The sequence below is a fragment of the Saimiri boliviensis genome, chromosome 11 (assembly GCF_048565385.1).
Source record: "Saimiri boliviensis isolate mSaiBol1 chromosome 11, mSaiBol1.pri, whole genome shotgun sequence".
Classification (NCBI taxonomy): Eukaryota; Metazoa; Chordata; class Mammalia; order Primates; family Cebidae; genus Saimiri; species Saimiri boliviensis.
In genome coordinates, this window is record NC_133459.1 from 35,350,909 (window position 1) to 35,377,354 (window position 26,446).

The window sequence follows — 26,446 nt, forward strand, 5'->3', positions numbered from 1 at the left end:
AAGCCACTTCCTGGTCAGTGGGGTTCTCTTTGGGTTTTTTACCTGGATTCTACATACAGGCATAAAAGGCAGAGCCAGCTCCCAGCTGATGCCCAGCCAGGGGTGATTCTATAGACCCAGATGCTGGAACGGGCCTTTTACAAGATACACAACCCATTCTACACTCAATTGCGTCCTATAAATCAGGTTAACCTTTTCAATGCAGCTCGGAGAAAATTAATTACTCATATCAGAGCACATGACCTTTTTCCCGGGCAGGAGGAAACGAGCTGCTCTGAAGCACTGGGCTCCTTATTCTCCACACTGCGGCATCCTAGCCTTTAGGTACCCACCGGATGACCTACACCATCAACCAAGGACAGCAGTTACCTGTGTGCTTCCCAGGGGCGGCCGTGCCGGGCTATTCAGTGGCCTTCCCAGGGACTGGGTCCTCCTCATTGGGGCTGACGATGGGAAAGGAACACCTTCTTGGTCCTCGAAAACTCTGGCTTGGCTGGGCAGAGGGAAGGAAGAAGGAAAGGGAGAAGCATCTGAAGGTTTCTTTATTCCCTGGGAGAGTTTCTTAGAAACCAAAGAGAACCCCCATTGGGTTTTACATGGTAGATTTCCCACTCAGGGAACCCCCGTAACCTCACCCCACACTCTGACAGCATCCAACTAGCTAACCAACATTTGACTAATTGGTTATCCAACCATCCAAGCAACCAATTCATCATTCATCTAACCCACCAGTAGAAAACCACACAGAAAGTCTGTATGGAATTCTTCGTGCAGGCTTAGGGAGTGTGGGTAAAAAGTCAACACAGGTCCTGCCCTCCAGGGGATGATAGTTCAGTTGGAAACAAAAACCATAAAGCAGGGAAGAAGATTGCGTAGAATTGTTGAATAGGTAAGGGCAGGCTCTGGATTAATGTTGGAACTTGTTTGTTATTGTAGGGATCGGGTAACTTTCGTCTGGTCAGTACCTATGGTTGTCAGCTGTTGGCAACAGAGGGTGGGTCATTCAGTACGCACAGTTGTCCGTAACTATTGTCTCAGCCACATATGCAGGTCCTAGTCCAGGGTTTTGCCTTTGAATTTGGACAGATTTTCTACTTGAGTCCTAGCAGGTCCTTAGGCAAGTTACCTAAACTTTGATTTTATTTTCTTATCCAAAAATGGGTTTAATAAAACCTACCCACAGGGCAGCTGTGAGCATTCAATAAGACAATGCTTGCAGAGTGCTTAGCACAGTGCCTGGTACATAGTAACTGCTCATTAAATGTCAGCTGTAATAATTATTATTATCAGTTGCCAGAATGATCCTTGGCAAACCAGTGAACCCAGTTCTTAACCCAATGTTGGAGAGAGCATGTACTTTAAAGTAAGTGTTCTCAGGGATACATTGAGAGTTTTCTGCCAGTTGGCTTGCTTTTAGGGATTCTGCAGCTAAGAGCTCCTCATCTGTTTTGAAGCATATATGGTGGAGGGGCTGTGAGCAGGACCCTGAGTCTCTCACTGGTTTGTTTCATCTAAGGGAGGAGCATTCAGTGACTGGACCTCTGAATGCGAGAAGCCTTTCTTCCCATTCTCTCCATGGTTTGGGGCTCTAGATTCCACTAACAGGATCGCCTGCCTGGGAGGGCATGCGTGCCTGTTTCAACCCAGTTGTCTGCAGTCCCCGATCTGGGAGATTTCTTAGATGGTGATATGCAGGAGGGTGGGGCTGGGGAAGGTGGTGATGAGGGGCTGAATGAAGCCGGAAGACTCTGTGGACCGTAGGTCTTCAATGGGGAAGAGATGCTGTTGCGGGCAGGCTGTGGGAGGGTGGGAGCCGTATGCTAGGACAGAGGCAGCCAGGTGAGAATGGGGCTGTGCAGGCAGCATCCACAGCTGCTCTAAGCTGTGGAGGGGACGAGTCTAATCAGAAACTAACGGTGCTCTTGGGGATGGGGGTCATATGGTGTGGTCCCCCCGGTCCCATCCTTAGCCCCGGTGATCCCACGGTTCCTGTAGCTTTGGCATCACCTACCTTAGGATGACTCTGACACAGACTGACCCACGATCAGCTGCATTCTTGAGTTCCAGGCCTGCTCATCTGAGTCCAGCAGGACACCACACCTGGCTGACTTGGGACGCCTCATTTGCCAGCCTGACACTGACCTTTGTCTTTTAGACTCATTTGTCCGAGAGCTGCCAGCATACCCGAAGGTGCGTTTTTGCATGACTCCACCCCCCACAGCCATTCACTGGTGATTGGACCAGGTTGGACAACTGACTCCAGTGTGGTCACTCAGATTTCTCTCCAAGTCTTGGAGCTGATTGATACTGGTGAGTCTGGGGCGCTCTTTGAACGGAGACACTCTAGGCTCAGGAGTGGAGGCAGCCATCTTTGGTTAGACTGTGCATGGAGAAGCTGAAAGAGAAGGAAGGGGAGAGAGAAGACAGAGGGAGAAGGTTAGGGCTCCCATCAGCTTTGCAGTCCTTTTGAGGCTGGATTCTGGTCCTGTCCTGGGGTTTCATAAAACACCCCTATATCTGATAACACTCTGCTTTTAAAACATCCTGTGCGTGCCCTTCAGGTTCTGTTTCTAGCAATCCAAAACCCTTTCATGCCGCTGTTAGGAGAGGTTCCTGCCCTTGCCAGCGCTGGGAGGGGAAGGAGGATGAAGGGACCAGGGACAGAAAGAGACAGCAACGGAGGTCCAATCAAATGTGTGTGACAGAGTATTTTACAAGGAGTGTGAGTAGGACAAAGAGATCAATAGTCTGTGGGTCGTGTTTGTGTGTGAGACATGGACACACACACTGACAGAGAAAGAGCGAGTGAGAGAGACGTAAAGTTGATCAATGGCACGCACCTATGTGCAGAGGGAGAGAGAACACGGGAAAGTCAAGAGAGGCGCCCCCAGCAGAGGGAGCAGTCAGTGAGGAGACCCACGGAGGACACCGCGGGGCACACAGAGAACAAAAATACGAGGTTTTCCCCATTAGCCACCAGCCCCAAAGGCTGCCCGCCTGCTACCTGTGGGGGTCGAAGCGTCTGCAGATGGCCAAGCTACAGCAGGGGACTCAGATAGACCCAGCCCCTGTGCCTTTCTGCCTCTGTGGCCACAGGGCCCAGCTGGGCAGAGGTCCTCGTCCAGTCTGGGGAGGCTTCTTTCTCTCTGGCTGCCTCCTTCCCACCCACCTGGCTGGATGGTGTCCGCTGGATGGAGCTGGATCAGGAGAAAAACCAGTGCTCAAGGCCGGACACTGATGTGCCTCCTGCCGTCAGGAGGGACGTGGATGTCTGACCCCAGACATCCACACAGAAGAACACACTGTCATACGCACAGACACACTCACGCAGACACAGACACACATCAACATCCACACACACGGACACACCGATACATACAGTGACATCTGCAGAGGTGAACACACTGACATACGCACAGACTCACCACACAGACACAGGCACACACCAACACAGACACCCGGACATACTGATACATACAGTGACATCCACACAGGTACACTGACACACACATAGACACACTGACATATGCACAGACATACACATATGCATCAACACACAGGCAGACACACTGAGATACACACAGACACACTCACACAGGCACAGACCCACCCCAACACACACACAAACATACTGATACAGTGACACACACACACAGGTACATTGACACACACACATAGACACACTGACATATGCACAGACATACACATATGCATCAACACACAGGCAGACACACTGAGATACACACAGACACACTCACACAGGCACAGACCCACCCCAACACACACACAGACATACTGATACAGTGACACACACACAGAGGTACATTGACACACACACATAGACATGCTGACATATGCACAGACATACACATATGCATCAACACACAGGCGGACACATTGACACACACACACTCACACAGACACAGATGCACCCCAACACACACACACGGACATACTGATACACACAGTGACATACACACAGGTACAGTGACATACAGACACACTGACATACACATAGCCCCATACACTGACACCCACTCAGATACACTGACATACACAGACACTAATATAGTTATCACACAAACACACACATGACATACACACATATACACACTACACACTAACATACACAGCCATGCTTATACACACATACAGTGACATAGATGCAGCTGCGCTTACACACACACACAGTGCAGATACCCAGGTGCAGACACACTTACATATGTACAAAAGCGTAGAGACATACATATGCAGACATGCTCCAACATACATGGCTATGTAGATTCACACAAATGTATATGAACACCCACAGTCATGATGATCCAGAAATACACAAACACAGACAAAGAAATGCAGACACACAAATGCAGGTAACAGATATGCACGGAGAGTCACAAATACCCAGACATTCACAGATGCATGCGGATAGGTGTGCAGACCTTCACTGAATGCCAAGGCAGACATGGGCAGTACAGATACATGAACACACACACACAGGGGCAGATGCACCTGGGCACACATACATGTACAGACACACAGCTCCATTCAGACACTGCCCTGGGCCCTGACATGAGCTGAGCTTGAGGGCAGAGGGGATCCTGGCAGAGAGGTCCTGCTGGTGGCCCCCAGGTGTTATCGTCTAGTGATCCTCTCATTTTATAATTGAAGAAAGAATTATGGGGGAGGAGGAAGGTGACCAGTCTCCAGCATGGTCTGTGGCGAGAGGGCTCCAGGACAGGGAGGGGCCATGGCAAGGCTCCTGGCAGGTCGGGTGCAGGAGAAACTGGAAGCTGGGCGCCTGCTGCAGGCGATCAGTCAAGCCTCGCTGTCACTGGCCTGAATTTGGCACAGAGAATCTGGGCTTGCAGGAGCCTCCTTGGGGCTGTGGCCTTCCCAAGCTCCTACCCAGAACCAGGAGTCCTTCACCTGGTCCTGGTGAGGTGGCCATGTTAGTGTATGTGTGTGCAAGTGTGTGTGTCTATGCGTGTTTGTGGGTCTGTGTGTGTATAATGCATGTAGGTGTGCCTCCTGGTGTACAGGCTTACATGTGTGTGAAGGTATGTGTACAAACACACGTTTATATGCATGCAGACACACGTGTTTATAGGGTTGGTGTGTTTGTAGACTGCAGGAGCATCTAAGTATGCATATGTGTACACATGTGCAGATGTGCACGTGTGTGCAAAGTCTGCTTATGTTTGTGGATGTGGATGTGGATGTGCACACCAAAAGAGTGCTGTATTCTGAGCTGTCATCGCTGCCACTGTGCTCTGCGTCCCTTAGCCTGGGGCAGCTCCAGATGTTGTTCCAACATTCCTCATTTGCTGCAGAAAATCAAACAAACAAATGAAAAATTAACGCCATTGTTAGCCAGGGATGCTCCCGAGCTGAGGAAGCTGCCTCTAGCCAGCCCATCTGCAGCAGATGGTGGAGGCTTTCTGGGCTCACCTTGGCCCTTGGCGCTGGTGTAGACAGAATCACCAGGAGGCTGGCAGAGCAGGTTGCCGCAGGTTGGGTCCTGATGTGACTGCAGAAGGCTGTCAGCGCCTCAAGGGAGTGTCTGTCTTTCCTACCCATCCACATCCTAAGGGTCTCCTAAGGTGTGGCCCCAGGGCAGGAGGGCAGGGGAAAACAGGAGGAGATGCACATGCATTGGGCACCTAGCATATATTAGGTGCTCACTAAATGCTGTTGATGACTGAACTTTATGTATACTAGCCGTACAAGTGGCATACATAAAGTTTAGTATAGACTTTATGAATAATGAACTTTGTGTATACGGTGCTAACAACAACAGCATTTGATGGATCAGGAAACTGAGGCTCAGAGAAGTTATTTAGGTTGTCCAAAGTCACATAGCTTGTGAATGGAGGCACTGGGATTCAAACCCATCTCTAACATCCTCTCAAGTCCAGGGTTTTTACACTATACGGTCAGTGAGATACCCATGATGGTAGATTAAAGATGGCTGCAAAATTCCCACCACTTTTCCTGTTGAGAGGTGGAGTCTAATTCCCCTCTCCATGAATCTGTGCTGGACTTGGAGACTCCTGAGGCTGGCCGTAAGAAGCCTCTTTGCTTCCAGTCCATGAGAAAATTATCTCTCGGAGCCACCATGCAAAAAGTTTTCAGACTATCCTGCTGGAGAGGCCATGCCTAGGTGTTCTAGCTGAAAGTTCTGGCTGAGTCCAGCTCTCCTCATCTCTGCCAAGGCACTGGATGAGTGAGCAAAGCCAGCTTGGACCCTCTAGACTATGCAGTTCTCCAACTGAATATTGCCACTTCTGTTGACACTCCATGGAACACAGGAGAATTTTCCAGCCGAGCCCATCTTGGAGGCTCTGATCCGCAAAACCACGAGCTATGATTAAGTGATTAATGCTTTAGCTGCTTAATTTTGGAGTGGTTATGCAGCCACAGAGAACTGGAGTAGATACATACTCACACCAGCACACACACACCACAAACACATATGCTTACATCCACACACCACAAGCACACATGCTTAGATACACACACACTGCAAACACATATGCTTAATATACACACACACACCACAAACACGCATGCTTATATACACACAGCACAAACACACATGCTTAGATACACACACCACAAACACGCATGCTTAGAGACACACACCACAAACACATGTGCTTAGATACACACACACCACAAACACTGGTGCTTATACACACCACAAACACACATGCTTAGTTACACACATACCACAAACACATGCTTAGATACACACACACCACAAACACGTGTGTTTAGATACACACACCACAAACACGTGTGCTTAGATAAACACACACCACAAACACACATGATTAGATACACACACACCACAAACACGTGTGCTTATATACACATACCACAAACACACATGCTTAGATACACACACACCACAAATTCATGTGCTTAGATACACACACATCACAAACACATGTGCTTAGATACACACACACCACAAACACATATGCTTAGATACACACACCACAAACACACACGCTTACACACACCACAAACACGTATACTTATATACACATGCCACAAACACTCATGCTTAGATATACACACCACAAACACGCATGCTTAGAGACACACATACCACAAACACACGTGCTTAGATACACACACCACAAATACATATACTTAGATATGCACACACCACAAATACATATACTTAGATACACACACACCACAAATACATGTGCTTAGATACACATATCGCAAATACGCATGCTTAGATACATACACCCCACAAACACACGTGCTTAGATACACATGCCACAAACACATATGCTGAGATACAGACTCAGAGCAAGACCATCTCACCCTCTCTCAGAGGCACTCGGGTCCCTTCTTGATTTCAGTTCTCCTTGCGCCCCCAACCCCACATCAGGCTCTGGATGTAATTACATCCATGTTTTCTGGGGTGAGAAGTGCTCACATCCAGAGAAATGACAATGGGTCCTCATTATCCATCCAGTTTAATTGTTTGTGGGGTTTTCTGATTTAAATTCATCCCGAGAATCAGAATGAGTAATTTTATATGGAAATGTATAAAAAAACAATAATTACCAGTGGGTGTGGAGTAGTAAACAGTTCTGCTGAGTGGGTCCTATCCATGCTTTGCTATGCCTTTCACGTCTTCCTGCTCCAGCCTCGAACCTAAAACCGGGAGCTGGATGAACTGGGCTGCTGGGCAGACAGGCAAGGGAAGGAGGCAGAGACTCCTGAAAGTCCCTGCAGAAAGACCCACATTTAAGAGTGGATAAAGAAAACGACCAACCACAAAAAGGGCTGAGAAGGGTTGTCTTCATCCTCAGATTTCTAGAGACGACCTCCCAGACATCACCGGAAACCAGCTGTCCTGGCTGTGTGTGTACAAGTCCACATGGGGATCAGGAGAGTGACTGAGTGAGGCGTGTCGTCCCGTAAGCACATGCTGTGTCTCCGGGTGTGAGATGATGTGAGTGGCACTGTGTGTTACAGGTGGGTCACCTGTGTGCCAGTGTCTGCATGTGAATGTGTGACTATGGCTGTGGGTGCGTGAGCACCCTTGTAACAATATATGACTGGAGTGGGCGGCTCTCTGTGGGTGATTTCATATGTTCATGTACACACATGCCTACGAGTGTGAGTGTGTATGTCTGGGAAGAACCACATAGCTCTACGTGCTGGGTATGATCATGTGGCCCCATATGCCTGTGTATGGCTGTGTGTGACAGTGTGTCTTGTGTGCCTGTGCAGCTATGTGTGCGCATGTGTATGTGTGCATGCCACCAAAGTGTGCCTGTCACCAGGCACCCGTGTGGGCCTGATGCTATGTATTTTGGTGAGAAGCCACACTCCTGTTGAGGCAGAGTGGCGGTGGTGGAATTCACTCCTTGTTGAAGGTCATTTCTGATGTCAGGCACTTGGGTGTTCAAGAACCGTCATTCAAACATAATTTTTTGAGCATTGATGTTGCAGATACAGTGAGGAACAAACAGGCAAAGAATCTGCATTCCTGGAGCTGATAGTCATGTGGAAAAGACAGGGAGGAAATAATAATTATAGGATAGCCTAATAATTACATTATTATAATTTGTGATAGTTTCTATGAAGGCAAAGAAGTCAGGGTTGTATGAGACCTAAGGGTTCTCATTTAGCTTGAGGGCAGGGACAGGTTAAGAAGGGGTTCTTTGAGGAAGTAACATTTAGGCTGAGGCCTAAAGAATGAGTAGGAATTGGCCAGGCAAAGGGGTAGAGCAGATGGGTGGGTGGGGGAGGGAAGAGTGTTCAGGCAGAGGGAACAGTATGTGCAAAGACTCTGACGTGTAACAGAGCAAGTGTCTTGGAGAAAGTGCAAGAAGGCCAGAGACGAGGCTAGAAAAGTGGCAGGGCACCAGATCTTTGGGGCCTTCTAGTTCATGACAAAGGCTTGGGATCCCTACAGGCAGCAGAAGGCAGGGAGAGTTCCCGTGTGATCATGGCTGCTGTGCTGAGAGCTGGTTGTCAGGCTGCAAAGAGTGAATGCAAAAAGAATCAGAGGGGAGGCTGATGCAGTGGTTCATGCAAGGTTGGCGTTGGCTTGGCCCAGCGGTGAGAAGTGGAGAAGATGGAGAGAAGTAAAGAGAATTCAAGGACTAATTTGAGGTTAGAATTGACAAGCACTGGTGATGGGTGGTACCTATGAGGGCAGGGGATGGAGGTGTCCAGGATGACTCCAGGGTTTTGGTTCTGGCTTCAGGCTTGTTGGAAGTGCCAGTGTCTGAGACTGCAAAGCAAGAGAAGCACATGCTCAGACGGAGAGAGGAGTGAACAATTCTCATTTGGGCATGTCAAGTTTGAGACGCATTCGAGATGCAGGGGTGAAAATTTCCAGGAGGCAGTTGTGGACCAACGCCTGGAGCTAGGAAGGAAGGTTTAAGCTGGAGACAGGGATCTATGAAGAGTGGAAACCAGAATTGGGAGGGAAATCAGCTCCGGTGAGTCGATCGGGGATAGAGGGGTACCTTTCTTTGCCTTGATTGCAATGTACACTGTTTTGGGACGGGTCTACATGGTAATTAAGACTCTGAACTCTGCTTCTGGGTACATGTCTTTTGATTTGAAAGCAGGAACTGGAATAGATATTTGTGCACCCATGCTCCTCGTAGCATTATTCGCAAGAGCCGGAAGATAGAAGCAAATGTCCATCTACAAATGAATGGAAAAACAAAATGTGGTGTATACATACAATAAAATGTTGCGTAGCTTCCAAAAGGGAGGAAATTCTGACACATGTGGCAGCATAGATGAACCTTGAGGGTATTTTGCTGAGTGAAATAAGCCAGACATTAAAGGAAAGTACTGTATGACTCCACTTCAGAGAAGTACCTAAAGTAGTCGAATTCATAGAGACAGAAAGTGGAATGGAGGTTGCCAGGGGCTGAGGGGAGGGAGGAGAGGCCTGTCATTGTTTAGTGAATACGTGAATACATGTTTGGGAGGATGAGAAAGTGCTGGAGATAAATGGTGACAGCTGGACAACAGTGTGACTCTATTTAATGCCGCTATATCGAATACCTAAAATGATACATTTTATGTTATGCACATTTTACCACCATTCAAAAAATAAGATCCTAGACTCTGGAGCAATTAGACTACTGTATTTGAATCGCAGCTGTCTCGCAAACAAGCTGTGTGACGTTGGGCAAGTTGCTGAACCTCTCTGTGATGGGGTTATCTCATCTGTCAAACGGATACCTTCATAATACCTATCTTAGGGGCTGCCGAGGGGACAAAATGAGTTAATATCCATGCAGTGTTAAGAATGTATCACATGCTTTGTGGTTGGCTATTATCCTTATTAGCAGCAGGCCAGAACCTGGAGGCCTGTGAAGCAGGGCCAGTGCTCTGGAGTCGTCGGACGGGCTGTCGCACGTGCCTCTGCTGCCCGTGCCTTGCCCCTGCTGTTTACCATCACTGAACAGTGAATGGTGGGGAACTGCAGGAGGAGCAGGTGGAGCTCTTTGGGGTGTGTGTGGTGAAGCAGAGGGAACCCAAGAGTGAGGTTAGGAGGAGAAGGGGATCCTCATGGAAGGGCTGAACAGCTCGGTCCAACCACCCTGTGTTGCTGCCTGAGAGCTTCCAGATGAGAGTTTGGGTGAGCCTCTGTTACTGTAGTCTGTAATCCCGGCACTTTGAGAGGCCAAGGTAGGTGGATCGCTTGAGCCCAGGAGGTGGAGAGCCACCTGGGCAACATGAAAACATCCTGTCTCTACAAAAAATTAGCTGGCTAGTAATACAGTAGTCTGGCTGGCTCCAGAGTGTAGGATATTTTAAAATTGTGGTAAAATATACGTGACATAAAATTATCATTTTTAAGTGTTTAATAGAGTGGCGTTAAGTATATTAACATTGTTGTGCAACTCCTGCCCCTGATTCCCTCTAGGCCTTGACTGGGACATGCAGAAGTGCTCAGGTCTCCCTGCATCCCCCCGACCACTTTCTGATTTATTCCCTGCAAAGAGCCACTGCAACCTCTGGAATCTGATTGTGCCACTCCTAGCTACAGGGATAGAGAGGCTGTGCTTTCATGGCCTAGAAAGTCCTACTTGCTTCCGACCTATCCTCTCCAGCCATGTTGATCTCAAGTCTGTTCTCTGTTCCTTCTCTCCACGTGGCCTTTGAAGATGCTGGTTCTGACTTCTTAGAAGGATCTTCCACCTTTTACTCAGATCTCTTGATCTGCATCCCCTGAAATCTGCCCTCACTGTCTCTTCTCCATCAGGCCAGGCCCTGGGCTGGACACTGAGGACGTGCAGATGGGTGAGACATGGACCTGGAGCAGGAGAAGGGACACAGTGAGAGAGGAATGAACAAGGCACAGTGGAGCAGAGAACCATGGGGGGAGAACACGTCCGATCCCCAAAATGGCTTCCCTGAAAGGCATGCTGACTCAGTTAGACTCACACACTATGTCCTGCTTAATGGAGGGTTAGGGTTCCTGTGAATGGGAGGCCAGGCGCATGGCACAAACTCTCTTCTGGTCCTCACAGCGGACAGAAAAGCTGAGCTAAGCAGTGTCAGCGTTATGGGGTGGCTTTGGGGGAACTTCAGCACCCTCCCCATCAGCATTTCCCCTCTGAAGTGGCATGGAATAAAATTTGAAATCAAAACAGTGTTCTTGTTATTCAAACATGCCTTCAAAATAAGTCCTCTGGCTGCCTCTTCTGACTGAGATGTCAATCCTAAGCCCATGTAGAAATCCTGGAACCAAGACTGGGGCCAGGCATCAAGCCTTACTTTGTTTTCAAGCAATTCTCTGCAGAGTCTCCGTTGCTTTGGGCTTGACCATTGTGTTAATTCTCTACTGCTGCATCACAAATGACCCCAAAATTGGTGGCTTTAAAACAGCAAGCATGCTTTATCTTACAGTCTTCTGGGGGTCATACATTTGGGAATGGCTTAGCTCAGTTGTTCCCAACCTTTTTGGAAACAGGGACTGGTTTTGTGGAGAGAGTTTTTCCATAGACGGGTTGGGGAGATGGTTTTGGGATGGTTCAGGTGCATTCCATTTATTAGTGTGCACTTTATTTCTGTTATTACATTGTAATGTATAATGAAATAATGACACAACTCACCGTAACGTAGGATCAGTGGGAGTCCTAAGCTTGTTTTCCTGCAATAGATGGTCCCATCTGGGGGTGATGGGAGACAGTGACAGATCATCAGGCATTAGATTCTCATAAGGAGTGCACAACCTAGTTCCCTCGCAAGCTCAGTTCCCAGTAGAGTGTGTGCCTCTAGCCGCTGATCTGATGGGAGGCGGAGCTCAGGCAGTAATGTAAATGATGGAGAGCGGCTGTGAATGCAGATGAAGCCTGGCTCACTTGCCTGCTGCTCACCTCCTGCTGCGTGGCCCGGCTCCTAACAGGCCAGGGGGTTGGGGACTCCTGGCTTAGCTAGTGTGGCCCTGGGCCCAGGCCTGTCACATGGTTGTGGTCAGGACATCAGCACACTCACGTGGCTGCAGGCAGGAGGCCACAGTCCTCACTGGCTACTGGGAGGAAGCCTTAGTTCCTTGTTACAAAAGCCTTTTTATACTTAAATATCCTTATGACATGTCAGTTAACTTCTCCCAGAGCAAGCGATCCAGAAGGAATGAGTGAGGAGGAAGCCACAGTGCCTTTTGTGACCTAGTCTCTGAAGTTGCTCACGGCAATGTCACTTCATTGTATTCATTAGAAGCAAGTCACCAAATCCAGCCTACTCTCAAGGGGAAGGAAATTTGGCTCTCTCTCTCTCTTTTTCTGAGACAGGGTCTTGCTCTGTTGCCCAGGCTGGAGTCAGTGGCCCGATCATGGCTGACTGCAGCCTTGACCTCCCAGGCTCAAGCAATCGTCCCACCTCAGCCCCAAAGTACCTGAGACTATAGGTGTGTGCCACCATGCCCAGCTTTTTTGTAGAGATGTGGTCATGTTGTCCAGGCTGGCCTCAAACTCCTGGGCTCAAGTGATCCACCCACCTCAGCCTCCCAAAGTGCTGGGATTACAGGTGTGAGCCACTGCGCCTGGCTGGCTCTGTCTCTTGAAGGAAGAAATAGCAAGGATTTCTTGGACATTTTTAAAAAACCACTACAGCCACTAATGTGGTAAAGGTTTAGACTTAGGGTTAGGACATTGGATACTGACCCAGCTGAGAATGAGTGGACATTTTGCTGTTTTCCCTTGGGTGTGTAGTTTAAGGAGAGATAATTAACAGAACAAAATGCATGAATTCCTGGGCCCTCCAGTCAAAGGCCACCTACTAAATCAAACCTTCAGTTAGAATACTAGTACAAATGACTAACTGCCTGGGTGAGGGGAGAGAGAGAAAACCAGGGAGGGCTTTGCGTGGAAGTAACACTGTATGGGTCTTGAAAGGGGACTAGAAGTTTTTTTTTTTTTTTGAGACGGAGTCATTCTCTGTTGCCCAGGCTGGAGTGCAGTGGTGCAAGCTCTGCTCACTGCAACCTCCGCCTTCCGGGTTCAAGCAATTTCCCTGTCTCAGCCTCCCAAGTAGCTGGGACTACAGGTGTGCACCACCATGTCTGGTTAGTTTTTCGTATGTTAGTAGAGATGGGGTTTCACCATCTTGGCCAGGCTGATCTTGAACTCCTGACCTTGTGGTCCACCCGCCTTGGCCTCCCAAAGTGATGGGATTCCAGGCGTGAGCCACCGCACCCGGCCACAGAAGAAGTTCTTGAGGAAGACAATTCATGAGGAAAGTGCGGCAAAGTACAAAAACACAAGCTTTGAAGTAAAAAATGACATAGGCTCAAATTCTGGCTCCGTTACTAGCTGCGCCAGCTTTTGCAAGTCGCTTCTCCTCTTTGGGGCTATTTCCTTACCTGTAAATCAGGAATTACAAAATCACTTATGCCACAGGGTTACTGTAAAGATTGGTGGCAATTATGCATGTGAGGTGCTTGGCAGGCTGTGGGTATTCAGCACACAGTAAGCAAAAATCCTCATTTGTGGGCACCCATGTTCAGAAGTCTGGCACCAAAAAGGTCTGATGTGTGGGGAGCGTGGACGGCAATTCTGTAGGCTCAGTCATGTTCATGGAGCTCAAGTTCTTTCCTGTCTCCTGCCTCAGCCCGGCCAAGTTCACTGCACTCATTGACTTGACCAGCCGACAATGATGAACTTACGCATCAAGGAACCTGGGTTCCCGCCAGGCTCAGCCTGGAGGCACGGCTGAGGGAGCAGGTGAGGAGGGGGAATTTTTATCTCCCTTCTCTGCCATTCTCAAGTCAGTTCCATGGGCAACTGACATTCATCCGAGTGAGTCTCAGAACCACAGAGATGGGTCTTGTCTGAGTGCCCTCCTGTCAGCCCCATCGCTGCCCTGTTGGCCTTCTCTGCTGCTCCTGGTGACAGCCGCATTCTGCAGGCAGGTGTTAGGGTGGGAGAGATCAATGCATCACACGTGGTGGGCAGGGCGGGTGGTTGGAGGGCGCGTTAGGCAGTTGGAGGGGAAACGGTCTGGGTCTGCTGGGCAGGTTCTGTGCTGACTCTGTATCGGCCTCCTTCCCTGGCGTATGTGTGCAGCGTGACTCCGCAGCCCAGCTGCAGGTTGTGGGGAGTTGGGTTTTTCCTCTCCAGTTCATCTGGGTCTCAGAGGGACAAAATGGGAAGAGCTGGGAGCTGTGTTCCTTGAGCTTCATGATACTCATGCCATGTTTTTTTTGCAGGGGTGGGGAGTATTTCATCATTATACTCTCTGAACCCTCCAGAGGAGTCCATTGTACGTGGTGTCTTCCTGTGAGACAGAGCAGGGAGATCATTGGAAAGGAGAGCTAAAGAGCCCAGTGAAGATCCCAGCTCCCCTTGGGTGACCTTAGGCACATATTTTACCTCCCTCAGCCTTAGTTTCAGCCTTAGTTTCCTTATCGGTCGAAGGGGTGCCAGAGCTGTGTAGGTTCAGATGAGCTAATGGCTGTGGATGCGCTTCAGCTGCTGTGGGGATGGGCGAGAGCTGGGGGCCCTCTATGCTCACTGGTCTCCTGGAAGGGTTGGAATCCTCTTTGATGGGAAGGGCCTTTTCTTATCAAGGGTAGGGTTTGCAGAGTCTTTGGTGCCAACCCCTTGTTCACGCAAACCCTGTGAACGCAAGTCCCAGGTAGGCGTGTTCTTAGAGTAGAGGCTGCATTTAGAAGCCTTGAAGGCAGATGTTCTCAGAGAGGAGGACCTGGGCCAGCAGCAGCCACTGGGAGCTTTTCAGAAATGCAGAGTCTCAGGCCCCATCCCGGACCTGGTGAATCAAACTCAGGCATTGGGGCCAGCCCTCCCCTCCAGGTGACAGTGATGCTGAAATGTGAGAAGTGCTATGCCTTCCACGTGGTTCCCCTCCTTCCCAGCTGGTGGGAGGGTCCTCTGGGGGAGGGGGCTGCAAGGCCTACACTGAATCTCCCGGCTGCAGAGGACCCTGGGCAGGATGGGGACCTCTTCCCTCTGACTTAAAACATTCCCAAACCTCACCAGTGGGGTTGATGCCAGGATGTTTGCATAGCTCATTAGCTCTACTCCATGCTTCCTCTTAATGAGTTTTGCAAAAAAAAAAACAACAAAAAAAACTTCATTTAAAAAAATCCAAAAAAGTCTTCATTTAAAAAACCCAAACTAATCACAGACCAAACACAGGTCCTTGCTAAGTTTGTGCTTGTGTGTGCTGTGAAGGCAGATGTGTTGTGGGAGTGCAGGTGAATGCGAGGGGGTGTGCTGTGCCTGTGGGTGGCAGCGAACGTGAAGGTGCCTGTGTGTTGAGTGTTGTGTCTGTGCTCACACAGCCTCTTCATGGCCAGGGGGTCCTCGAGAGGCCGGTTACTCCTCCCTTTCTCACAAGTCACTATTTCTAATGGAGTCAAATTGCAGGGAAACATCAACTTTCCTCCGCCTGGCATTTTGCTTGTCTGGTGCCCATTGTTCTGCCCCGGCTTGCCTAGTGTCCTCCGCTCTGGAGCTTGTGGCAAGGACAGTACCCCAGCCAGTGGAGAAGCCAGGGGATAGCAGTGCCCCCACTACCGGGCCATCCTTTGGGTCCAGTCTGAGGATTTAAAGAGCCTGTCAGGTGTCGCCTTACCTGTGTGCCACCTCCTCATGCCGGGAGACTCCACCCCTCCTTGTTCCACCTGGGGCCCCTCTGCTCCTCTGATTGGGCTGCAGATCCTCAGGCTGTGCCCCCACCCCTACCCCCATCCTCACTCCTACCCCCACCCTTGGGAGAATCAGCCAGCAGCAAGTGTGCCTGTGGGATTAGGGAGAAGTAGGGTTTTGCGGTGAAGGGGTTGGGGGTGTCTATAGATGCTTAGGCATAGAATCTGGGAGGACTCCCCTATCACCCCTCCCCTCTCCCCTACTGCAGTCTCTGTTGGGAACAACCCTATTTGTAGCCCAGTAAATTTATGGCATAATCCTGCATGGAAATGCATGGAAATGCTGCCAATTACCATCAAGCCAAGAGAGGAGGCTGCATCCCCTGGCATGCCCTCCCCAGTTGGCTGTCTGCAGGCTCACAGCCTTCCAGAAACCACAGGGACTAAGGAGCTAGCTGGGACAGCCTAGATTGGTGGAGTGGGACCATTTGTGTAAAACTCTTTATTCATCTCACCTGGCCTTGAAGGTTTGCGGCAGGAACGGCTCCTTCGAATTAAACCTGAGCAAACCAGGGAAATGTCATTCCCTGAGTCTCAGCAAAGCCGACAGCTGATGCGATTTATCTAGCTGAGATCAGTTCATCAAATTTGGGAAGAGCTGAGCCGCTGGAAAGACGGGGGAAATCTGATACAACTGCGTCTGCTTAAAATGCAAAGGCTTGTGGAGATTTTGGAACACTGTAAGGGAGTCTCAGTAATGCTGCGAGGAACGTTTTGCGGGCGCTGAGATGGAGGTGGGGGGAGTGCTGAGGGCGGGGAAAGTTCCTGCTCTGTTGGGGAGGGCGGGGGACGTGTGCACCTGCAGTCTCTGCAGTGTGCTGACCTCTGTTGGCCTAGGTCAGATCCAGTCCAACAAAGAAGGAATGACGCCTGTGATGTGAAGATTCAAACTGGCCTCTGGGGCTATATGGGTGACGCGAAACATGTCTCCGTCCTTGAAAAACTCATGTCTAATGGGGGAGGCAGACAGAGACATGACAGCCTGTAACATAATGAAGTCTAGGTCCAGGCTTTATAACAGAGGCTAAAGGTGCTGATAAGAGACCAAGGGCAGGAGAAGGTCATGGTGAGGCACCCAGACAGACCTGGCTCAAAGCCTGGTCTTTCCACTTGTGTCCCAGGTGTGTGTCATTGCGTGCGTCACTTAACCTCTCTGAGCTTCAGTTTCTCATCTGTGGAATGGGTGTAACACTTCCTGCTTCTTAGGGAGTTGGAAGGGTGGATGAGATACTGTTATATAACATGGTTGGCATCAGGCTTGGCACACAGCAGGTGCTCAGCAGTGGAGCTAGCATCCCATTGGAGGATGTGGGAAGGCCTCTGGGAGGAGGTGGGGATGCCAGCTAGGCCACGAAGGAGGCGAAGGACTTTAGCGCATGGAGAGGGTAAGGGAATGCTCATAATTATAAAAAGAGGCATAGGAGCTGGCTGTCTGCTTGTCACTGTCCCCGCCACAGTGCTGGTAGAGGAAGAGGGGGAGGCTCTGAGGACTGGGGTGATGGGGGGCGCTATGTTAGTAGAGCAGAGCCTCTCCCCTCCCCATCAGCCCCATAAGTGCCTGGCCCTGGGAAGAGGGTGTTGTGCCCTCCCCCCGTAAGCCCTCCCCTCGTTCCATCTTGCTCTCCTCCCCGTCTTGCTCCCTTCTCCATGAGGATTTATCAGTCCTCCTGCGTCGACGGGCTTAGTGGGGACCAATTTCCTGCTATCAGTCAGAAGGGGTGGCATTTGTAGGGCAGCGCCGAGGCCTGGGAGGGGAGGGAGGGGCCCACCGTGCCTTTCCTCTGTGGCTGCGTGTTCTGGGCTGCCCACTGTCCTTCAGCTCTGTCTGCTCCTCCCTCTGGCTAGGGCTCTGCAGCCCGGAGGATGAGGAGAGACCAGTGGCCGAGGGGAGGAGGGGCTGGGCTAAATGGTGGGGTTGAGCCGGGAGCAGGGGTGGCAGGGCAGTGGGGCCATCGTTCAGAAGGGCACTGAGCTTTGTGCGAGCAGGTGCTCCTGAAACGAGTCCTTCATATTCTGGATTCCTTCAACTCTGTGACTCTGCGTCATTCACGGCAGGAACATGGAGGCTCGTGACAGACTCCAGGCCAAATGGGAAACTGAGGCAGCAGCTCGGGTCCAGGAGCAGGTAAGCAGAGGCTGTGATTCAGGCCTCCTGGGATCATGGATCTCAGGGGTCCAGGCTGTGGCAGTCCAGCCCTCCCTGCCTTAACAAGAACATTATTGATGTAGAGGTCTGGGTTGGCCTCAGGATTGCAGCTGGCCATTGCCAAGAGCCTCCTCCAGGAAGCTGGCCTGGATGCAACCAGGCCACAAGGCCTCCCTTTGGGCAAGGGCCTGCAGGGCCTCCACAAGTCCCTCTCTTCTTAACTAGACACGGAGCTACAGTCGGTTGAGCACTCATTACGCGTCAGGCCCTGGCCAGCACTTAGCTTCAGCCTTGACAGAGACAGTCAGCGTCGCCACAGGAAACACAAGCAGCGTGCGGCGGTTTTGTGTGTTTGTTTTTGTTTTTTTGAGACAGAGCCTCGCTGTGTCGCCCAGGCTGGAGTGCAGGGGCATGATCTCGGCTCACTGCAACCTCTGCCTCCCAGGTTGAAACGATTCTCCTGCCTCGGCCTCCCGAGTTGCTGGGACTACACTCATGCACCACCATGCCCGGCTAATTTTTGTATTTTTAGTAGGATTAAAATATTAACACATTTAATTTTCTATCAACCTGGAAAGATAAACGTAATTAAAATTACCCCAGCTTTTAGGGTAGGTAGGTGACCGCTGAAGGTCTTTCAAATGTCATCTTCTCAGAGACTTCTCCCTTGACTGCCTTTCTCTTAAGCCCTCTTCCAGTCCCCCCGCTCCTTCCCCATCTCACCATTTTCTATTTTCTCCTTGTTTATCTTCTGCCTCCCCTGCTAAAGTATAAGCTTCATGAGGACAGCGATCTTGTCTGTCCTGTTCCTTTGTGTGTCTCAGACGACGAATATTTGTTGAATGAATGAATGCCACATAGCTAATATGGACAGAGCAAGGATTCCAACTGGGTTGTTTGGTTCAAAAAATATGACCTAGGCGGAGGCAGCTGGATCACCTGAGGTCAGGAGTTCGAGACCAGCCTGGCCAACATGGTGAAACCCCATCTCTACTGAAAGTACAAAAATTAGGCAGACATGGTGGCATGTGAGTGTAATCCCAGCTACTCAGGAGGCTGGGGCAGGAGAATCGCTTGAACCCAGGAGGCTGAGGTTGCAGTGAGCCGAGATTGTGCCACCACACTCCAGCCTGGGTGACAGAGAGAGACTGTCTCAAAAAACAAAAACAAACAAACAAAAAGCCCTATGACCTACTTGTGGCCCGTGCAGCAACGCTGACTGTCTCTGTGAAGGCTAAAGCCGTGTCCAGAGGAGGGGTCATCCCATGTAGAGGAAGCCTCAGGCCTGGGGTCCCAGTGAATCTGTCTCAGCCCGATTGCAGCTATGGAACGAACGGCATTAAATCTGAGCTGCTAACATTCCCACCCCAGCCCCTCTTGTGGTCTGTGGATAGAGACAGAGCACAGTTTTGAGCAGCTGGGGTGGAGGTAGGGGGCTGGGAAAGGAATGATGACTTTCTTTGCATTCAGGTGGGCTCCTTACCTCATCGGGGCCTGCTCTGGATTTGCTATCTAGACTCAGCACAGCTGGGGTGGCTGGGGGCTCTGCACAGCTGGTGCCACTCCTTGAGCTCAGACGTTTATTAGGATTGTGGGTCGGGGGAGGGATTCTATTTGTCTGAGAATGATGGGGACGGGGGGAAGGGCTTTCCGGAGATGAGTGGCAGAAGAGATAAGCCTGATGTGTGACTTTCCGACGCTTGGTTGGTTTGAAAATGAGACCTGGGCCCAGAAATGGGATTGACAGGGGAATCAGAGAGGGCTGGGAGTCAGGAGACCCGGTCCCAGTGCCAGGGGAGGCGGTGGCTGGGCCCTGGGTCACGTTGGCTGGTCTGCTGGGGAAGGAGGGGTTGCCAAGCTGGTGTGTTTTGGAATCAGCCTCAGTGTCTCTGAGTGCCTCGGCTTGCCTTTGCTCCCGTTCTCAAAAGAAGCCTGAGTGCCTGGAGCTCACAGACCAAGGGCCAGAAATTGCACCGGTGAGGAGTGGCCAGGCCTGCACATCCTCCTTGTGCCTCTCCATAAAAAAAAAGTGCTCCCATGGGTAGTCTCAAACTGGCAATCAGTATAGAGATTATGAAAACAGGTATGTTGCCCAGATTTCCAAGGGTTGCTTTCCTGCCTAGGCAGGTTGGCCCAACCTTGGGGCAAAGGGAGAGCCTCACTAACAGGTTAGGAGACGGAGGTGGCAGGTCCTTGGCCATTCCCTTGTCTCTTTTCAGGATCGGTTTTCTCAGTCTACAAAATGGGTGTGACCACGAGGTGCCTGTGTATGCATGATCCTATTTGTCTTCCTGGAAGTCCTTTGCGATGGTTTCTCTTCACAGCCCCAGTTGATGGGCAGGAAACTGAGGCTCAGAGAGGTGAATTGCCTGGCTCAATTTCACACGGTCTGAAAGTGGTAGACTGGAATTCAAACCCACGTCTCTCTGTGCCCTACATCCCTTGGCCTTCTCTGCTCATCTTTTTGAGGCATTTGAGACAGAGGGAGGGGGTCACTCATTCTTTCTGATGGCAACCTATATCTCACTGGCTGCATACCCCACTATTTAAGCAATCACCTATGGATGGACATTAAGGATTTTCCCATTCAAACAATTCTTTCAGGTAATGATACTAGGAATAATTTTGTACACTCACCAGTTCACACATGTTCATGCATATCTTTTTGTGTAATTCCTAGAAGTGTAATTGCTATGGCAAAGGGTATATGCATTTGTACTTTTGATAGACATTACCAAATTGCCTATCTTTCCGTAGGGGTTGCACAGGCAGCAATGTGAGATGCCAACTTCCTCTCATCTTCACCAACACAGTATGTTGGCAAGCTTTTTGATCTTTGCCAGTCTGGCTGGTAAAAGGCGTACGAGGTGATTTTATTTCACGTTTTTCTTAGGGGTGAGGTTGAGTATCTTTTCAAATGTTCAAGACCTATCTATTTCCTTTGCTGGGAAGTATTTTCATATCCTTTGTTCATGTTTCTTTCGTGTTACTCGTCTTTCTCTCAATAGAATTGTAAGACTTTCTTACCCGAGTAGGAAATGAAGCCTTTACCTGTGATAAGCACCGATATTTCTTTTGGTTTGCTGTTTGTCGTTTGACTTCGCTAATGGTGATTTCTGCCATGAGGAAACTTTCTGTTTTTATATCTCCAAACTTAGAAGTGCTTTTCTTTTCTGGCTTCTGGGTGTCTTGTCAAAGGCCTTCTCACATGAAGATTATTTTTAAAAACTTCTCCATGGTTTCTTCTAGGCCGTTTATTACTTCATTTAAACATACTTAACTCCTTGAATTTTAACAAATTCATCTGACATTTATTTTGGTATAAGGGGTGAGGAATGGATCTAATTTAAATTTTTTTCTCAATGGTTGCCCTGTTGTCCTAATGACATGATTCAATAGTTCATCTTCTCCTCCGTGACACCGCCCACAGCTGTATTGAGGTATAATTGACAAAGAAAAATTGTTTGTATTTATGGTATATAACACATTTTGATACGTTTCAAAGTGACTAAATCAAGCTGATAAACATATCCATCACTTCACTGTTTTTTTTGTGGTGAGAATTCTTAAGCTCCTAGTTAGCAATTTTCAAGTATACAGTAGTACACAATACATTATTAAATATGTAGTTACCACACTATACAATCTATCTCCAGAACTTATTCATCCTATCTCACTGAAACTTTGTACTCTTTAATCAACATCTCCCCATTCCTCCCTCTCTCTACCCAGACCCTGGCCACCAACATTCCACAATCTGCTTCTATGAGTTAAACTTTTTTAGATTTCACGTATAGATGAGATCATGCAGTATTTGTCTTTTGTGTTTGACTCATTTCACTTTAGCATAATGTCTTTCAGGTATATAACCACATCGCCAAAAATGTCAAGCTCCCCTTCTTTTTTTTATGGCTGACTAGTATTCTATTGCATACACTTACTGCATTTTCTTATTTTTTATTTACATTTTGAGATGGAGTCTCGCTCTGTTGCCCAGGCTGGAGTGTAATGGCACGATCTCAGCTTACTGCAACCTCCGCCTGCTGGGTTCAAGCGATTCTCCTGTCTCAGTCTCCCGAGTAGCTGGGATTACAGGTGTGTGCCACCACATCTGGCTTATTTTTTGTAGTTTTAGTAGAGACGGGGATTCCCCATGTTGACCAGGTGCGTCTTGAACTCCTGACCTTAAATAATCTGCCCATCTCGACCTCTCAAAGTGCTGGGATTACAGGCATGAGCCACCACACCCGGCCCAGATACCACATTTTCTTTATTCATTGGTCTGTCGATGAACACTTAGGTGGATTCTATATCTTGGCTATTGCAATGATGCTGCAATGAACATGTTGCTTCAAGATTCTGAGTTCAATTCCTTTGGAATTGATCCAAATTTCTTTGAAATTGCTGGATCCTATGTAATTCTATTTTTAACTTTTTGAGGAACCTCCATACTGTGTTCCATAATGAATGGCTATGCCCATTTCCATTCTCACCAATAGTGAACAGGGGTTACCTTTGCTACACATCCTTGTCAACACTTGTTATTTTTGTCTTTTTGGTAACAGTCATCCTAACAGATATACAGTGGTATCTCATGGTTTTAATTTGCATTTCCCTGATGATTAGTGATGTTGCAAATTTTTTCAGATCCCCATTGACCATTTGTATATCTTTTTTTGATCCTTAATGATTTTGAATGCTCACATTTTTAAAATGTTTTGTTCCATTGACATGTTTGTCTATTCACAACTTACTACCATACTATTCAAATTAGTGCAGATCCATAATACGTTTAAATATCTGGGCTGGGTGCGGTGGCTCACACTTGTAATCCCAGCACTTTGGGAGGCTGAGGTGGGCAAATCACGAGGTCAGGAGATTGAGACCATTCTGGCCAGCATAGTGAAACCCTGTCTCTACTAAAATACAAAAAGTTAGCTGGGTGTGGTGGCAATAGCCTGTAGTCCCAGCTACTCAGGAGGCTGAGGCAGGTGAATTGCTTGAATCCAGGAGGTGGAGGTTGCAGTGAGCCAAGCTCGCACCACTGTACTCCGGCTTGGCAACACAGTAAGATCCATCTCAAAAAAAAACAAATCTGATAGGGCTAGTCTCCTGTCTCATTACTTTTCAGAATTTTCCCGGCTATTTTTGCATGTTCTTTTTTAAAATATGAATTTCAAAGTTACGTGATTACACACAACATTCTTATTGGAGACAAGCTCAGTGGCTCACATCTATAATCGCAACACTATGAGGCTGAGGTGGGAGGATCACTTGAGCCTAGGAATTTGAGAACAGCCTGGGCAACATAGTAAGATCCCAACTCTACAAAAAAAATTAGCTAGGTATAGTGGCGCAAGACTGTGGTCCCGCTACCTAGGAGGCTGAAGTGAGAGGATTGCTTGAACCCAGAATTTTGAGGCCGAAGTGAGCTATGATCGTCACTACACTCCAGCCTGCCTGACAGAGCAAGACCTTGCCTCAAAAAAAAAAAAAAAAAAAAAAGATACCCGTTGATATTTTTATTGGAAAATGTGTCATAGATTAAGAGAATACTGATACAAATTTGTGTTGTTGAGTAGTCCTATCCAAGAATATGATATGCCATTCCATTTGTTCAAGTCATATTTTGGGTCCCTCAGCAGCATTTTTGGGTTTTCTTTATATTTTGCACACTCCTAGGCATTTTATCTTTCTCATCATCTGTTCTTCCAACATATGCCCTAACTGGTTGCCACTGTAAAATATGAAGGCCATTGATTTTTGCATATTAATTTCGTAGCTGGTCACATCATTGAATTACCTTATTTTTGGTAATAGTTTTTTAGTCGATTCTCTTTGGTGTACAAAGCATACAGTAATATCTTCTGCAAATACTAATTTTACCTTCCTTTCTCAATTTTTATGTAGTTATTTTTCTTACTTTATTGCAGCAGCTGGTACCTACAAAACAAAGCAAGGTAATAATGAAGATATTGGATGTCCCAGTCTTGCTCCTGACTTTAATGGGAATGCTTTTAATATTTCCTCATTGGGAGTTAAGATGGATATATTTTATCATGTTAAGAAGTAGCTGTTTGTTCTTATTTTCATAAGAGTTTAAAGAAATTAAGAATGATTGCTGATTTATGCAGATAATCAATGCTTAAATCCTCTAATATGGTAAATTAATAGATTTTCTGACACTAACCTCCTAGCATTTCTTTAACTGCACTTGACATGATATATTCTTTTTTTCTGTGCTGCCAGATTCTGTATGCTACTCTTTGACTTAGAGTTTTTGCAGTAAAATTTATAAGTGAGATTATTCTTTTTTTCCCTTTCTTGTGTGTGCTCTTTCAATTGAGTATTGGTATTAGTATTAATGTTACACCAGCTTCATAAAAAAATCTAGAAACTTCCCTTTTTCTATGCCCTGTAACAGTTTAAATAGCGCTACAGAGATCCATTCCTTAAAGATTTGGTTGAATTCCAGGGTGCCATCCTCCACCTGCTGCTGGTACCTGGGAAGAGGGTCTTGATGGCTCGGATGATTCTGTGACCTCTGCAGTTCATCTAGCAGGACAATTTCAGGGGTGCGGACCAACCTCAGAGGTTGGACTCCCGGGTCCTCTCTCCCACCATCCTGGATCTCCATGCTGGGTGGGCCTACAAACATTCCAAAAGAAAAGGTCACAGTGAAGCTGGGTGCACAGACACAACCCAGGGCAAACTGGGCTGGATTGGGAGGAGAACATTTCCTCGGGCTGGGCTTAGGTGTATGGTAGGCTGTGGGGGTTGCGCTGGGCTCCCAGCACCCTTTGCCTATCTTCCTCCTCTGGGCAGTTGAGTCTGCCCACCATCCACAACGGTAGCCTGCTGTTCTCTCTGTCTCTGGGTCTCCAGGAGGCTGTGAGGCTTCTGCCTTTTCGTGGTCATTTTACCATCCGCTGTGGCACCTTGTGACCACTGTCCAGCCTCCATTCGTTTCTGTGTCTTGGCCAAGGACCCTTCTTGCCGACACTCCTTTAACACTGCGTTATAAGCTGCAGGTACTTCTCCCTACCCGCTTCCCCCCTCCCTTCTGCTCCCACCCCTTCAGGCCTGCTGGCACAGTTTAATTTCCAGGCCTGGTATTTCTTCCTAGCCCGTGACAACCTGAGGTGGAAGCAATTTCACCGTCTTGTAACTCACCAGGTCATTATAATTAGTATCCGGGCACCCGGGGCGAGGTGGAAGGAAGGAAAGGAAGAGTTGATCCAGCCAGGCGGAGAGCAGCCTCTGTAGGGCTGGGGGCTGGGCACCCCTTCCTCCAGCTCCAGCTTGTAACTCAGATTTTCTCAGGGCTCTGATTCCACCAGCATCCCCTACCCCTCTGTGTGTGTCCAGTGGGACTCTCTGGCCTGAGTGAGGGACCCAAGAGCCCACATCTGAGGCTGGGGTGGGATGAGGGGCCCTGAAAGGAGAGGGCACAGTGCCACCCCCTTCCCCCTGCCCTAAAGGACCCAGTATTCCACCATGCCACCCCTTGCTGCCTCTGGGCCCCTCAGAACCAGAGCCTACGAGAATTGGCAATGGTGGCAGTGGGTAGACCTGGGTGCAGCTCAAGGCACAGCCAAGAGTCTGTGTGACTCCTGGAGAAGCTCACAGGGTAGGAAAATGTGACTGCTCAGGCAGCAGAGTTTCTCATGTTGGTGAAGGTTTTTTGGTTGCAACAGAAATGGACATAAGAAAGAGGGTTTATGATCAGGATGTTGGGCTGTTTGTCTCAAAGTTAAGAGGAGATCAACCAGCTTGGGAAGAGTCAGGACTGAGGTAGCCCCAAGGTACCCAGAAGTAGAAAGGGGAGGGTCTTCAGCTTATGCAGCTAGTGGGAGTCCGTTCCCACAGCCCCCATTCTCTGTTTCCAAGTGAAAAGTTCCAAATTCCTCATGAAGACCCGTTTATTCATTCATTTTTTCATTAATTATTCATTGAGCCCCCCTACTGTGTGGTAGTCAGAATTCTGGGCACTAAGGATACAGTAGCCATTCAAGGAGACAAAAATCCTTCTTCTGCATCCTGCGTTGTAGTGGGGGCAGAACCTGATTGGCTCAGTTTGGGTTAGGTGTCTACCTCTAAGCCAGTTGGCTGTGGCCAGGTGGCGT

The 26,446-nt window shown here is 48.7% G+C and overlaps 1 long non-coding RNA gene across 5 annotated transcripts in view; it reads left to right on the forward strand.

Annotated features, from left to right (window-relative positions):
- The first annotated feature begins 17,493 nt into the window (after window positions 1-17,493).
- LOC120365907 (uncharacterized) overlaps window positions 17,494-26,446 on the forward strand; it is a 66,826-nt gene continuing 57,873 nt past the window's right edge. For all 5 annotated transcript variants that reach the window (XR_012512374.1, XR_012512376.1, XR_012512375.1 and 2 more), the window contains exons 1-2: window positions 17,494-17,559; window positions 18,230-18,299. This is a non-coding gene — a long non-coding RNA (uncharacterized LOC120365907). The remainder of the gene's footprint in view (window positions 17,560-18,229; window positions 18,300-26,446) is intronic.